The sequence below is a fragment of the Neofelis nebulosa genome, chromosome 13 (genome assembly GCF_028018385.1).
Source record: "Neofelis nebulosa isolate mNeoNeb1 chromosome 13, mNeoNeb1.pri, whole genome shotgun sequence".
Taxonomy (NCBI): domain Eukaryota; kingdom Metazoa; phylum Chordata; class Mammalia; order Carnivora; family Felidae; genus Neofelis; species Neofelis nebulosa.
In genome coordinates, this window is record NC_080794.1 from 50,676,750 (window position 1) to 50,692,380 (window position 15,631).

Genomic DNA, 15,631 nt, shown 5'->3' on the forward strand with positions numbered 1-15,631 from the left:
GCAAAGGCAGCCTAAACCCAGCAGAAGAAGAGAAATCATAAAGATCAGAGCAGAAATAAACAATATAGAATCTAAAAAAACTGTAGAGCAGATCAACGAAACCAAGAGTTGGTTTTTTGAAAAAATAAACAAAATTGACAAACCTCTAGCCAGGCTTCTCAAAAAGAAAAGGGAGACGACCCAAATAGATAAAATCATGAATGAAAATGGAATTATTACAACCAATCCCTCAGAGATACAAACAATTATCAGGGAATACTATGAAAAATTATATGCCAACAAATTGGACAACCTGGAAGAAATGGACAAATTCCTAAACACCCACACTCTTCCAAAACTCAATCAGGAGGAAATAGAAAGCTTGAACAGACCCATAACCAGCGAAGAAATTGAATCGGTTATCAAAAATCTCCCAACAAATAAGAGTCCAGGACCAGATGGCTTCCCAGGGGAGTTCTACCAGACGTTTAAAGCAGAGATAATACCTATCCTTCTCAAGCTATTCCAAGAAATAGAAAGGGAAGGAAAACTTCCAGACTCATTCTATGAAGCCAGTATTACTTTGATTCCTAAACCAGACAGAGACCCAGTAAAAAAAGAGAACTACAGGCCAATATCCCTGATGAATATGGATGCAAAAATTCTCAATAAGATACTAGCAAATCGAATTCAACAGCATATAAAAAGAATTATTCACCATGATCAAGTGGGATTCATTCCTGGGATGCAGGGCTGGTTCAACATTCGCAAATCGATCAACGTGATACATCACATTAACAAAAAAAAAGAGAAGAACCATATGATCCTGTCAATCGATGCAGAAAAGGCCTTTGACAAAATCCAGCACCCTTTCTTAATAAAAACCCTTGAGAAAGTCGGGATAGAAGGAACATACTTAAAGATCATAAAAGCCATTTATGAAAAGCCCACAGCTAACATCATCCTCAATGGGGAAAAACTGAGAGCTTTTTCCCTGAGATCAGGAACACGACAGGGATGCCCACTCTCACCGCTGCTGTTTAATATAGTGCTGGAAGTTCTAGCATCAGCAATCAGACAACAAAAGGAAATCAAAGGCATCCAAATTGGCAAAGATGAAGTCAAGCTTTCGCTTTTTGCAGATGACATGATATTATACATGGAAAATCCGATAGACTCCACCAAAAGTCTGCTAGAACTGATACATGAATTCAGCAAAGTTGCAGGATACAAAATCAATGTACAGAAATCAGTTGCATTCTTATACACTAACAATGAAGCAACAGAAAGACAAATAAAGAAACTGATCCCATTCACAATTGCACCAAGAAGCATAAAATACCTAGGAATAAATCTAACCAAAGATGTAAAAGATCTGTATGCTGAAAACTATAGAAAGCTTATGCAGGTAATTGAAGAAGATATAAAGAAATGGAAAGACATTCCCTGCTCATGGATTGGAAGAATAAATATTGTGAAAATGTCAATACTACCCAAAGCTATCTACACATTCAATGCAATCCCAATCAAAATTGCACCAGCATTCTTCTCGAAACTAGAACAAGCAATCCTAAAATTCATATGGAACCACAAAAGGCCCCGAATAGCCAAAGTAATTTTGAAGAAGAAGACCAAAGCAGGAGGCATCACAATCCCAGACTTTAGCCTCTACTACAAAGCTGTCATCATCAAGACAGCATGGTATTGGCATAAAAACAGACACATAGACCAATGGAATCGAATAGAAACCCCAGAACTAGACCCACAAACGTATGGCCAACTCATTTTTGACAAAGCAGGAAAGAACATCCAATGGAAAAAAGACAGTCTCTTTAACAAATGGTGCTGGGAGAACTGGACAGCAACATGCAGAAGGTTGAAACTAGACCACTTTCTCACACCATTCACAAAAATAAACTCAAAATGGATAAAGGACCTGAATGTGAGACAGGAAACCATCAAAACCTTAGAGGAGAAAGCAGGAAAAGACCTCTCTGACCTCAGCCGTAGCAATCTCTTACTCGGCACATCCCCAAAGGCAAGGGAATTAAAAGCAAAAGTGAATTACTGGGACCTTATGAAGATAAAAAGCTTCTGCACAGCAAAGGAAACAACCAACAAAACTAAAAGGCAACCAACGGAATGGGAAAAGATATTTGCAAATGACACATCGGACAAAGGGCTAGTATCCAAAATCTATAAAGAGCTCATCAAACTCCACACCCGAAAAACAAATAACCCAGTGAAGAAATGGGCAGAAAACATGAATAGACACTTCTCTAAAGAAGACATCCGGATGGCCAACAGGCACATGAAAAGATGTTCAACGTCGCTCCTCATCAGGGAAATACAAATCAAAACCACACTCAGATACCACCTCACGCCAGTCAGAGTGGCCAAAATGAAGAAATCAGGAGACTATAGATGCTGGAGAGGATGTGGAGAGACGGGAACCCTCTTGCACTGTTGGTGGGAATGCAAATTGGTGCAGCCGCTCTGGAAAGCAGTGTGGAGGTTCCTCAGAAAATTAAAAATAGACCTACCCTATGACCCAGCAATAGCACTGCTAGGAATTTATCCAAGGGATACAGGAGTACTGATGCATAGGGGCACTTGTACCCCAATGTTTATAGCAGCACTCTCAACAATCGCCAAATTATGGAAAGAGCCTAAATGTCCATCAACTGATGAATGGATAAAGAAATTGTGGTTTATATACACAATGGAATACTACGTGGCAATGAGAAAGAATGAAATATGGCCTTTTGTAGCAACGTGGATGGAACTGGAGAGTGTGATGCTAAGTGAAATAAGCCATACAGAGAAAGACAGATATCATATGGTTTCACTCTTATGTGGATCCTGAGAAACGTAACAGAAACCCATGGGGGAGGGGAAGGGAAAAAAAAAAAAAAAAGAGGTTAGAGTGGGAGAGAGCCAAAGCATAAGAGACTGTTAAAAACTGAGAACAAACTGAGGGTTGATGGGGGGTGGGAGGGAGGGCAGGGTGGGTGATGGGTATTGAGGAGGGCACCTTTTGGGATGAGCACTGGGTGTTGTATGGAAACCAATTTGACAGTAAATTTCATATATTAAAAAATAAATAAATAAATAAATAAATAAAAAAAAAAAGACTTGCTCAAACAAACAAAAACTAGGGGATTTTTCCCAGACCTCCACATAAGAAATTTTAACAAAGTTCTTCAAAGAAAGGAAAAGGCCAGAAACTAAGAACATCACAGAAAGAATAAATGAAGGTCAAGTAGAATCTCTTGTTTTTCCTATTCCTAATTGATCTAATAATTTTTCAAGTAATAATGGCAACAATGTACTGGGTGATTACAGCATATGGATAAATGAAATGAATGACAGCAATGTCATAAGGGATAGGAGGGAAAAATTGGGACTACTGTGTAATAAGATAAATATGTAAGGCAAAATGGGGAGTACCCATGAAACAGCATAATGTTATTTGAATGTAGACTTACACTTATTATAAATGTATACTGCAAACACTAAGGTAACCACTAAAAAAATTAATTTTTTAATTAAGAGGACAGAAAATGATTTACCATAAGTGACTGACCACAAAATGATCAATTAAAATCAAGGAAGGCAGAAAAATGGAGGAAGATAAAGAAACAAAGAACAAGTACAAGTAGAAAACAGTTACAAATACAGTAGATATTGACCCCACTATATTATTATCACTTTAAATATGAATAGTCTAATAAATACATTCACATGTCAGAGTAGACTTTTTAAAAACCTCCAGTATAACTTGTCTCTCAGAACCCCACTTTAAATATAAAGACAAAGATAGATTTTTTAGATAGGGAAAGAAATAGATATAGCATGCTAACACTAATCAAAAGGAAGCTAGAGTATCTATATTAATCTCAGGCAAAGCAGACTCCAGAACAAGGAAAATTACCAGAGACAAGAGGTGGCACTACATAATGATAAATCGTCCATTCTCCAAGAGGATATAACAATCCTTAACAGGTACACATCTAACAAAGTGTCAAAATATGTGAGGCAAAAAGTAATAAAACTACAAAGAGAAATAAACAAATCCACTATTTTAGTTATAGAAATCAGCACCTTTCTATCAGTAGTGGACAGATTCAGCAAGCAGAAAATCAGTAAGGATACAGTTGAGCTGATCAACACAAGCAATCAACTGTATCTGACATTTATCAAATACTTCCTTCAACAATAGCAGAATGAGCACTCTTATCAAGCTTACATGGAACATTCACAAAGACAGGTCACACCTCAAGCCACAAAACACACTTTAAGACAAATTGGAAAGAGTATAAATCATACAAAATATGCTCTCAGAACACTGTGAAATTAAACTAGAAATAAGTAACAGAACGATAGCTGGGGATTAAACAACATGTGATTAGATAACACAGAAGTCAAAGAAGTCTCAAGAGAAATTTTAAAATATTTTGAACTAAATGAAAATTGAAATACAACTTATCAAAATTTGTGAGATACAACAAAAGCAATGCTTAGGAATAAATTTAAAGTACTAAATACATATATTTAAAAAAGAAAGATAAAATCAATAACTAAGCTTCTACCTCAAGACATTAAAGAAAAAGGGGCAATATAAACCTAAAACAAGCAAAGAAAGAATAAAAATTAAAGCAGATATAAATGAAGTTGATAACAGCAAATCAATAGAGAAAATCAATAAAACCAAAAGCTGGTTCTTTGTAAAGATAAATAAAATAGATAAACCTATAACCAGGATAACCACGGAAAAAAGTGAGCCAATGCCAAGTACTAATATCAGAAATAAAAAAGGATTATCACTACTGATTCTACGGACATTAAAAGGATAAGAGAGGAATATTATCATGCCCTCATATTTGATAACTCAGATTAAAGAGATCAATTCCTTATAAAACATAAACTACCAATATTCACAAAAGAAAAAGTTGATCATCTGAATGAGCCTATGTCTATAAAAGAAATTCAATCAATAAATATATACCAATTACCTCCAATCTCTTCCATAAAACAGAATCATAGAGAACACTTTCTAACTCATTCTATAAAGCCAACATTGCCCTAACATCAAAACCAGATGAAGACATTAAAAAAAAAAAAAAACCATAGGCCAAAATCACTCATGAACACAGATACAAAAATCAACAAAACTATCAGCAAATGAATCCAAAAATATATCAAAATAATTATAACCATGACCAGCAAAACTTATTCCAAGTATGCAAGGTTGGCTCAACATGTGAAAACCAACTGACGTAATGCAACAAAACAGTCTAAAGAAGAAAAATTATATTATCACGCCAATATACATAGAAAAAACATTTAACAAAATCCAAACACATTCATGATAAAAAAAAAAACTCTCAGGAAACCAGGATTAGAGGAGGGGAACTTCCTCAACTTGACAAAGAACATCTACAAAAACATCTACAGGTAACTTAATGATGATAAACTAGATGCTTTCTTCTAAGATGGGGAACAAGGCAAGGATATCCTCTCCCACCACTCCTATTCAAGACCAAATTATAGAAGTCCTACCTAATGCATAACACAAGGGAAATAAAAGATACACAGATTGGTAAGGAAAAAATAAAACTACCTTTCATCTCAGATGACATGATTGCCTAAGAAGAAAATACCAAAGAATCAACAACAACAAAAGAACTCCTGGAGCTAATAAGGAATTATAGCAAGGTTGAAGGTTGAAGTTAATATACAAATGTCAATTCCTTTCCTATATACCAGCAATGAACAAATGAAATTGGAAATAAAAAACACATCATTACATTAGCTTCATCCAAAATGAGATACATAGGCATAAATTTAACAAAATATGTACTGGATGTACATGAAAAACTCTACAAAACTAATGAAAGAAAGGAAACGTCTAAATAAACGAAGAAATATTACATGTTCATGGATAGAAAGACTCAAAATTGTTAAGATCTCAATTCTTCCAAATGTGTTTTATAGAGTCAGTGCAATCTCAGTCAAAATCCCAGCAAGTTGTTTTGTAGTTACCAATAAACTCATGCTAAAGTATATGTACACAATGGAATACTACGTGGCAATGAGAAAGAATGAAATATGGCCTTTTGTAGCAATGTGCATGGAACTGGAGAGTGTGATGCTAAGTGAAATAAGTCATACAGAGAAACACAGATACCATATGTTTTCACTCTTATGTGGATCCTGAGAAACTTAACAGAAGTCTATGGGGTGGGGGGGGGGGGGGGGGAGGAAGAAAAAAAAAAAAAAGAGGTTAGAGAGAGAGAGAGCCAAAGCATAAGAGACTCTTAAAAACTGAGAACAAACTGAGGGTTGATGGGGGGTGGGAGGGAGGGTAGGGTGGGTGATGGGTATTGAGGAGGGCACCTTTTGGGATGAGCACTGGGTGTTGTATGGAAACTTGACAATAAATTCTATATTAAAAAAATAAATAAAGTATATGTGAGAAAGCAAAAGATTCAGAATAATCAACACAATACTGAAGAACGAAGTAGGAACTGACACTTCAGGATTTCAAGATTTACTATAAAGATACAGTAATCAATACAGCATGACACGGTGGGAAAAAAAACAAATAGATCAACAGAGAGACCAGACACAGACCCACACAAATTTGGTCAACTGATCCTTGATAAAAGAGCAAATGCAATTCAATAGAGAAAGAACATTCTTTCTGACAAATGGCACTGAAACAACTGGACATCCATATGCCAAAAAAAAAAAAATCTAGACTGTACACTTTTAAAAAATTAATTCAAAATGGATTATAGGCCTAAATGTAAAGCACAAAATTACAAAACTTCTAAAAGATAACTATATTGGTGTCCAAGGGCTATCATAACAAAGTACCACAAACTGGGTGACTTTAAAAAAAAAAACAAACTGGGGTGCCTGGGTGGCTCAGTCGGTGAAGCATCCGACTTCAGGTCAGGTCATGATCTCACAGTTTGTGAGTTCGAGCCCCACTTTGGGCTCTGTGCTGACAGTCTGGAGCCTGGAGCCTGCTTTGGATTCTGTGTCTCTGTCTCTCTCTGCTCCTCCTCCTCCACTCTGTCTCTCTCTCTCTCAAAAATAAATAAACATTTAAAAAGTAAAAAAAAACAAACAAACAAACTCCTAAATAGCTCAACAATTAAAAAAAATATTTAATGGGCAAAAGATCTAAACTGATGTCTCACCAAAGAATATATGCAAATGAAAAATAAGCATATGAAAAGCCGTTCAACATCATATGTCATTAGAGATCTGCAAGTTACAACAATGAGATGTTACTACATACCTATTAGGCCAAAATCCAAAAAAAACTGAGCAAACCAAATGCTGTTAAGGATGGAGATACATTGCTGGGAATGCCAAAATGGTACAGCCACTCTGGAAGACAATTTAGCACATTCTTACAAAGCTAAGCATAGTATTTCCATATGATCTGGGAACTGTACTCCTAGGTATTGACCCAATTGATTTTAAATGTATATCCACACAAAACCCTGTGTTCAAATGTTGATAGCCGCTTTATTCACAATCATCAAAAACAGGGGTGGGGAGGTGGAGCTGGAAATGCCCAAAATGTCCTTCATTAGTTGAATTGACAAACAAACTGTAGTACATCCACCCAATGTAGTATTATTTGGTGATAAAAGGAAATGAGGGGGCACCTGGGTGGCTCAGTAGGTTAAGCGTCCAACTTCAGCTCAGGACATGATCTCACCGTTCCCAAGTTCAAGCCCCACGTTGGGCTCTGTGCTGACAGCTCAGAGCCTGGAGCCTGCTTCAGATTCTGTGTCTCCCTCTTTCCCTGCCCTTCCCCCGCTCATGCTCTGGTTCTCTCTCTTTCTCTCAAAAATAAAAAAATATTAAAAAATTTTTTAAAAATAAAGAAAAAGAAAAGAGCTATCAAGCTATAAATAGATATGTAGGCACCTTAAGTGAATGTTGCTAAGGAAAAGAAGCCAGGCTGAAAAGGCCACATACTGGATGATTTCAACTATATTACAAGTCTTTTATCATATATGTATTTTGCAAAATCATCTCCAAGTGTGAGACTTGTCTTTATTCTCTTAACAGTACCTTTCACAGAAGTTTTTAATTTTAATAAAGACTAAATTATCATTTTTTTTTCTTTCATGGTGATCCATGGATGATTCCTTTTGGTGTAGTATCTAAAAATTCATTGCTGAAACCAAGGTCACCCATATTTTCTCCTGAGTGATTGTTGTGGGCAAACTGTATTCCCTAAAAAGATATTTTGAAGTCCTAACCCCCAGTATCTGTGAACATAAACTCTTTTGGAAATAGGCTATTTGCAGACGTAATTAAGGTGAGGTCCTAATGCAATGACTGATGTCCTTTTAAGATAAGGAAAATCTGGACACAGACAGAGGAAGAAATCCATATGACAAGAGAGGCAAAAACTGGAGTGATGTGTCTACAAGCCAAGGACAGCAAGCATTGCTGGCAACCACCAAAAGTTAGGAAGAAGCAAGGAAAGATCCTTCTGTAGAAACTTCAAAGAGAGCATGGCCTTGCTGACAAAATCTCAGAATCTTGCCTCCAGAACTGTGAAAGAATACACTTCTGTTTTCTCACAGACATCCAGTCTGCGGTACTTTGTTATGGCAACCCTAAGAACCAATACATATTTCGGTACCATGAAGTACAGTGTTGCTGTAATAGATACCCAAAAAAAATGTGGAAGTGGCTTTGTAATTAGGTAATGGATAGAGGACATAAGAGTGTTGAGGCACATTATAGAAAAAGCCTAGTCTGCCTTGAAAAGACTGTGGGTAGAAATGTGGACATTAAAGGCGACTCTGGTGAGGGATCAGAAAGAAAAGAGGGGAATGGTGTAAAAAGCATCTCCAGTCTTAGAGAATACATGTACCATCCAAGAAAAGAATATTGCTAGAAACATAAACTTTAAAGGTTCTTCAGGCTAGGCCTTAAAAGGAAATAATGAGAGACGCCTGGGTAACTCAGGTGATAAGCATCCGACTCTTGATTTCGGCTCAGGCCATGATCTCATGGTTTGTGAGATCAAACCCCACATCAGGCTCTGTCCTGACAGTGTGGAGCCTGGAGCCTGTTTCAGATTCTGTGTCTCCCTCTCTCCCTGCCCCTCCCCTGATTGTGCTCTGTTTATCTCTCTCTCAAAAATAAATAAACATTTTTTAACATTTTTTTTCCAAAGGAAATAATGAACATATTATTGGATACTGGAAGAAAAGCAATCATTGTTACAAAGTGGCAAAAACTGCCTGAAATGTGTTCTACTGTTGGGTCGAAGTAGAACTTGTAACTACAGTTGCCTTAAACAAAGTGGAGGTGAGGGGCACTGACCACCCCCACCCCCGCCATGGTAAAAAGTACACCTATAACTTTTGACTCCCCAAAAATGTAACTACTTATACTCTACTATTGACTGGAAGCCTTACCAATAACACAGGGTCAATTGACACATCTGAATGTACCATATCTACGGATATATCACATCTGTATGTCTCATATACTGCATTCTTTTTTTTTTTTTTCAACGTTTTTTATTTATTTTTGGGACAGAGAGAGACAGAGCATGAACGGGGGAGGGGCAGAGAGAGAGGGAGACACAGAATCGGAAACAGGCTCCAGGCTCCGAGCCATCAGCCCAGAGCCTGACGCGGGGCTCGAACTCACGGACCGCGAGATCGTGACCTGGCTGAAGTCGGACGCTTAACCGACTGCGCCACCCAGGCGCCCCCATATACTGTATTCTTAAAGTAAGCTAGAGAAAACATGATGTTATTTAAAATATCTTAAGAGAAAATACACTTATAATACTACATTTATCAAAAAAAAAAAATCCACATATAAGTGGACCCATGCAGTTCAAACCCATGTTATTCAAGGGTCAACTGTAATGAACTTGGATATTTAGCTGAGGATATTCCTAAGCAAAGTGTAGAAGATGTGACCATGGGTTCTCCTTGCTGCCTATATAAGAAAATGCAAGAGGGAAGAGATAAATTGAGAAAGGAATTGTTAGGCGAAATGGAACGAGCATTTGATGATTTGGAATATTCTCAACCTATCCAATATATCATGCTCTGGAAACAAGACTAAAGGTATGGTTTGACAAAGTTCGGTAAGAGCACGTCCCTGCTAATAACTTGATTTCAGACTTCTAGCTTCCGGAACCGTGAAAGAATGCATATATTAGGACACTAAGAGCACAAACCACAAAAGAAAAAATTGGAAGACTCTTAAAAATTTTTCTTAATCCCATTCTTCAAAAGATTACATTAAGAAAATATAAAGATAAGCCACACACTGGAAGAAACACCTATATGGAAAAGGACTTGTATTCCAAACATGTAAAGACCCTTATAAACTCAAGAAGACAAACAACCCAAGTTTTTTTTTTTTAATGAGCAAAATATTTGAATAGACACTTCACCAAAGAAAAAACTACAGATGGTAAATTAAACATAGGAAAAAAATGCTCAACACCATTTGTCAACAGGAAAATGCAAAAGGAAACAATGAGATGCCACTACACACTTATCAGGATGGCTAAAATGAAATACAATTACACGAACAATATAAAGCAGTTCTGGCAAAAATGGAACAACTGGAACTCTGATGCACCGCTGTCAGGACCCCTTTACTTACTACCTTGCCTTAGTTTTCTTAAAAGTACTTTTCATTACCTTAAGATTTACTTATGTATGCAAGTCCTTGTGTATCTGCTCATATGTGTACTGTCTATCTCCCTCCGTATAAGTACCATGAGGCTGGTGACCTGGTCTGTCTTGTCACCACAGTGTCACCTCAACACCAAGATGAATGGTAGAAAGTGGGCACTCAATACATATGTATTAAAAGGCAGTAAGAAGCAGAAAGAAGTGACACAAAGATAAGTAAATTTGCAAAAGCAAGGAACCCAGTCATAGCAGCCCAAAGAGGGGCAACCTGATGTAAAAGAAAGTAAATTTAGACCGCCAGGACTGTGCGCATTCGAATTATCTGGGGAGCTCTGCAAAATACCGATTGCAGGTCACATCAAATGAATGAAATCAGAGAATGGGGTCCAAGTATTGATCATTAAAGTTCTCCAGGTGATCCTAGTGTGCAGTCAAGATTAAAAACTACTGAGGAAATGGAACCTAGGCTTTGGAGCTGTACCTACTTGGGTGAAAATCTTGGGCAAGTGACATAACCTCCCTCTGCCCCAAAAATCTCATCTATAAAATGGGAACAATATATACCTCCCAAAGACTGAGATTCTATATAAAGCTCTAAGTAAATGTTAATGTGCCTCTCCAGGGCAAGCTTGATGAAATCTTCATTGCTTGGTATGACAAATGCTAATTCAATCATCAATTCATATCTTCCATTGTTACCTGATTATTGAAGTGAACATTTACATTGGTGAAGTTTAGAAATGCTAACTTTCTCAGTGTTCTGATGATAAGATGCCACCTGAAGCTATGTCCATTTTAAATCTATGAGTAACTAAACTTTGAAGGGAAATCTAATTTATTATTTATACCAGCGATTCTCAAACCTGGATGCAGGTTAGAATCAACATAAGCTTTTTTAAAAATAACCCATACCAAGTGTCCAGACCATGCGAAAGCCCATTAAATCAAAATCCTTGGGGTAGGTCCAGAGCATGAATATTCTTTAAAAGGCTAATTGATCTGTAATTGTAAAACACAGTCAGGGCTGAAAAATACTTATTTGCACTAATGACACCCCATGCTAACTACATATCTGAGTCATTTGTGGAGCTCTCAAAAAAAAAACAGATGGATTCCAGAATCCTGCCATAACTTAGTGATTCCGAGTCCATGGACATGGAACTTGTCATTTTGCGAAGCATCATAAAACTTCCCCCTGGTGATTCTGACAGAAACCCGCAGGGAAACACTACTTTATACTATGAATTTACTCTCCCTGTTGTGTACCAGCAAAGGTCACTTAGAACTTTCCTGGCATGTTTAGAACTTTCATGGCCGCCCATGCCAAGCCTTCTCAGTTTCTTTTAATCAGTAACTGATGCAATACATCACAGCAAGTCTAAAGTCTACAGACCTTTTCAAAACATTTTCATGTGCAGACTACTGACCCACATCATTTACCACACACTGTGCCCAGCACCAGCTATGCAGTCCGCTGGCCTTTCTAACCAAATCCCATTAGGCTGCCGATTTGGGAATGGCAAAATGGAATGCCCAGGCCTCATTTCCCTTTAAGTGGTATGTGATACCAGGACTAATGACATTAACCTCACTGGTCAGATGAGTCTGAATGAAATCCAAGTTGTTTTCTGCACCTAGAGGCAAACTTAAATTTGCTTCCCTCAGACATAATAAAATCTAAGGAAAGGCGATCTCTTAATTAGGAGCATTAACAGAGTGCCCTGTAATTTTCAAACTCTACTAAACCCAGCAGCAGGACCCTTAGTGAATGATTTTAGGGGAGTCAATCAGTACACATATCACCCTGGCTGCATTACCAGACAGATGGTAATAGCATTTAAACAACCAGGCATTATTCTTAAGTTTATTAAATACATTAATTCATGTGATCCTCAAAATAACCCTATTGAGCACATACTGTACTTTTATTATTCCCATTTCATGAGTTAAAAAAAAAAATGCACACAGAAGTTAAATGAGTTGTCCAAAGACACAGAGCCAGTAAGTGGCAGTTTTTGAACCCAGGCAATTTGCTTCAGTCTGTTACCTTAACTAGTAGATGAGTGATGGCCAAACAATCTTTAAAAAAATTTTAAAAAAATGTTAAGTTAGTCCGCAGCAAACACTGGATATCAGACTATGTGTACTGTGGGTAAGTGACTTAACCTCTCTGTGCCATTTCTGCACATGAAAAATAGAGATGACAGTACCTGCCTCAGTGAGTTGGGGTGAGGATTAAACAAGACAATGCATGTGAGGTGCTTAGAACGGTACTTGACATTTTTAAGAGCTGTCAATGTCAGCTGTTATTGTTATTTGTACCATAGTATGGCCCAAGTGGTTGGGGAGAAATGACAACCTACTAAACTGAAAATCCTCTCTGGTGATCTTAGGTCTGTAAATTCTGTAAAGTCCCAGTATATCAGACCCGATAGGAAACGCAAAACAGACTTTCACGAGAACTTTTTAACTGTTACTGTGACAAAGCCCCAGCCCATCCAGGCCAAGACTGAATGAGTCTGCCAGTGACAGCCCCGTTTGCTATAGTTTAGCCTTTTTTAGCCAACATCCCCAATTATCAGGCTATATAAATACAACACACTAGGAGACAGACTTTGAAATAGCTGCAAACAGTGGACTCAGGTTTGAATGGAGAGGACCCTGTCAGTTGCTAAAGGTCAGCACCCCTCCCCTGGTTATATTTGCATAAACCGAAAGAAAAACAAAACAAGAGCTCAAAAATAGGTAACATTCATCATGTGCTTGCCACTTATTAAATGTTTTCCATATGTTGCTTCATTTAATCTTCAAAACACCGTTCCAGGGGCTAACATTCCCAGAGAAAACCACACAACCTCACTGGTCGATCGCACTCTAAATTCATTTCTACACACCTCGAACAGGTATTCAACACTGCCTGACAGTCCAATCCCATTTCCCTAGTCACTTCACTTCTCCACTCTGCGGAAGGACTACGTCACATGCGTCTCCTCAAGAGTCTAACACCTCTTCTCCTCTCCCCTACTGTCCTTTCAGTCAGTGACTGCATTACAGACAGATGGTGCCACTACCACCTGCCTGCATCTGCACCTGTTGTCTCGGCTTCCCCTCTAGTGATACTGGAATATGTGCTCCTGATCAATTCAAAGCCAACCACCCACCTGCTCTGGATCTCCTCCCCTCTCAGATATTCTACGACCTACCCCTGCAATGTTCCCCTCTCTCATATCTGCATCATTTCTCCCTTTCTAGTTCAATCCTACTGGCATATAAATATATTCTAGTTTCTTCTATCTTGGGGAAAAAAAAAAAAACCCACTTGACCTAAAGGCCCCTCTAGTCCAAAAAGTTATTCTTGTTAAAATGATTAAAATCCTAATTCCAAATCCAACTTACACAGCGGCATTCGCCACAGTTAACCACCACTTCCTTCTTTTTTTGGCTTCCCTTTTTCTTTTCTGGGTACACTCTCAACCTAGGTGGTTTCAGCCAGTCCCTTAGTTTAAATTTTTTTTTCAACGTTTTTTATTTATTTTTGGGACAGAGAGAGACAGAGCATGAACGGGGGAGGGGCAGAGAGAGAGGGAGACACAGAATCGGAAACAGGCTCCAGGCTCCGAGCCATCAGCCCAGAGCCTGACGCGGGGCTCGAACTCACGGACCGCAAGATCGTGACCTGGCTGAAGTCGGACGCTTAACCGACTGCGCCACCCAGGCGCCCCAGCCAGTCCCTTAGTTTAAATACCATCTATGTGGCAGTGATTCCAAAGCCCTGACATCGCGCAGGACTTCAGATACAAATTTCCAATGGCCTCTCTGGCATCTCAACTTAAAAATCTACTAGATTTGTCATGTATATTTCACCATAATAAAACAAAATAAATCTACAAGGTGACAGATGGAGAGAGGGATGGAGAGATAAATCAATATGTGAGAAAAAAAACAAACAAACAAACAAGAACAAGTGTGGTTAAATGTTAGTGGTGGGACCTAGGTGGCGGGTATACAGAGTTCAGTGGAAAATTCTTTCCAACTATGTTGTTTGTATGTCGCACGTTGGGGGAAAACCTAGTAGGCATCTCAAACCTAACATATTCAAAACATTAATTCTTGGTTCCACCCCTTCCAAAAATGAAACCTACACCCCACCTACATTTTTCCCCATCTCATTAAACAGCAAGGCAAAAGAGTAGGCGAGGCAAAAACCCAGGACTCAGCCTTGACTAGCTATCTTCCCCCCTGGACTATAACTCCATCAAAGCAGGGGCCCTGCCTATCTTGTTCATGTATATTCCCAACTTCGAGAGCAGTGCCTGGCACACAGGAGGTGTTCAAAACTAGCTGCTGAATTAACTGATGAATTAATGCTCTGTTTCTTGCTAGGCCCCTCAACCCTCATTGGTTCTTGAGTGAGACCGGAGTTCTTGGCCTCGAAACCTCCCCAGCCCAGGCCAGCGAGGACCATACCATGTCTTAGTATCTGATTATGGCTTCTTACCAATCATATCGGCTCCATGCTTCTCAATGAGAGTTCAAGGCCTTTCTTTACCACAGAGCCAAAGTGTTTCCTGCCCCAAACCTGTCACACACACAGGAACCACAACACATGTCACAGTACAGCTGGACATCACACTACGCAGGTTGAGTCTCCGCCCCCCCCCCCCCCCCCCCCCCCGCCTCCTTGGCTTCTCTTTGCCCAGGGCCTGCCCAAAACCAGCACCTGCAGGCCTCCTGGGGACTGGGGCCACAACACACTCCTTCTGCCCCTGGGCATCAAAGGCATCTTCCTCTCCGGCCACCGAGTGAGCCCAAGTCGGCCCTCTCACGCTGCTGCGCAGCAGCCTCCCCCACCCTCCCCGCTGCCACTTGGCCCCAGCCACCATTCCTCACCTGGCCTGCCCCGCCCTGCCTGGCACCAACCGCCCCCTGCCCGCCCCCAGCCC

At 39.1% G+C, this 15,631-nt stretch overlaps 1 protein-coding gene across 11 annotated transcripts in view; it reads right to left on the bottom strand.

Annotated features, from left to right (window-relative positions):
- PTPN20 (protein tyrosine phosphatase non-receptor type 20) overlaps positions 1-15,631 on the bottom strand; it is a 121,269-nt gene that overhangs the window by 102,630 nt on the left and 3,008 nt on the right. For 4 of the 11 annotated variants that reach the window (XR_009252381.1, XR_009252380.1, XM_058696958.1 and 1 more), the window contains exon 1: positions 15,409-15,514. The exons of 1 other annotated variant lie outside the window; for it this stretch is intronic. The gene's annotated coding sequence lies outside the window, so the exon portion shown is untranslated. Of the gene's footprint in view, positions 1-15,186; positions 15,277-15,408; positions 15,517-15,578; positions 15,626-15,631 lie in introns of those variants that run through there. 6 more of the 11 variants (XM_058696961.1, XM_058696962.1, XM_058696960.1 and 3 more) reach the window with 4 other exon arrangements.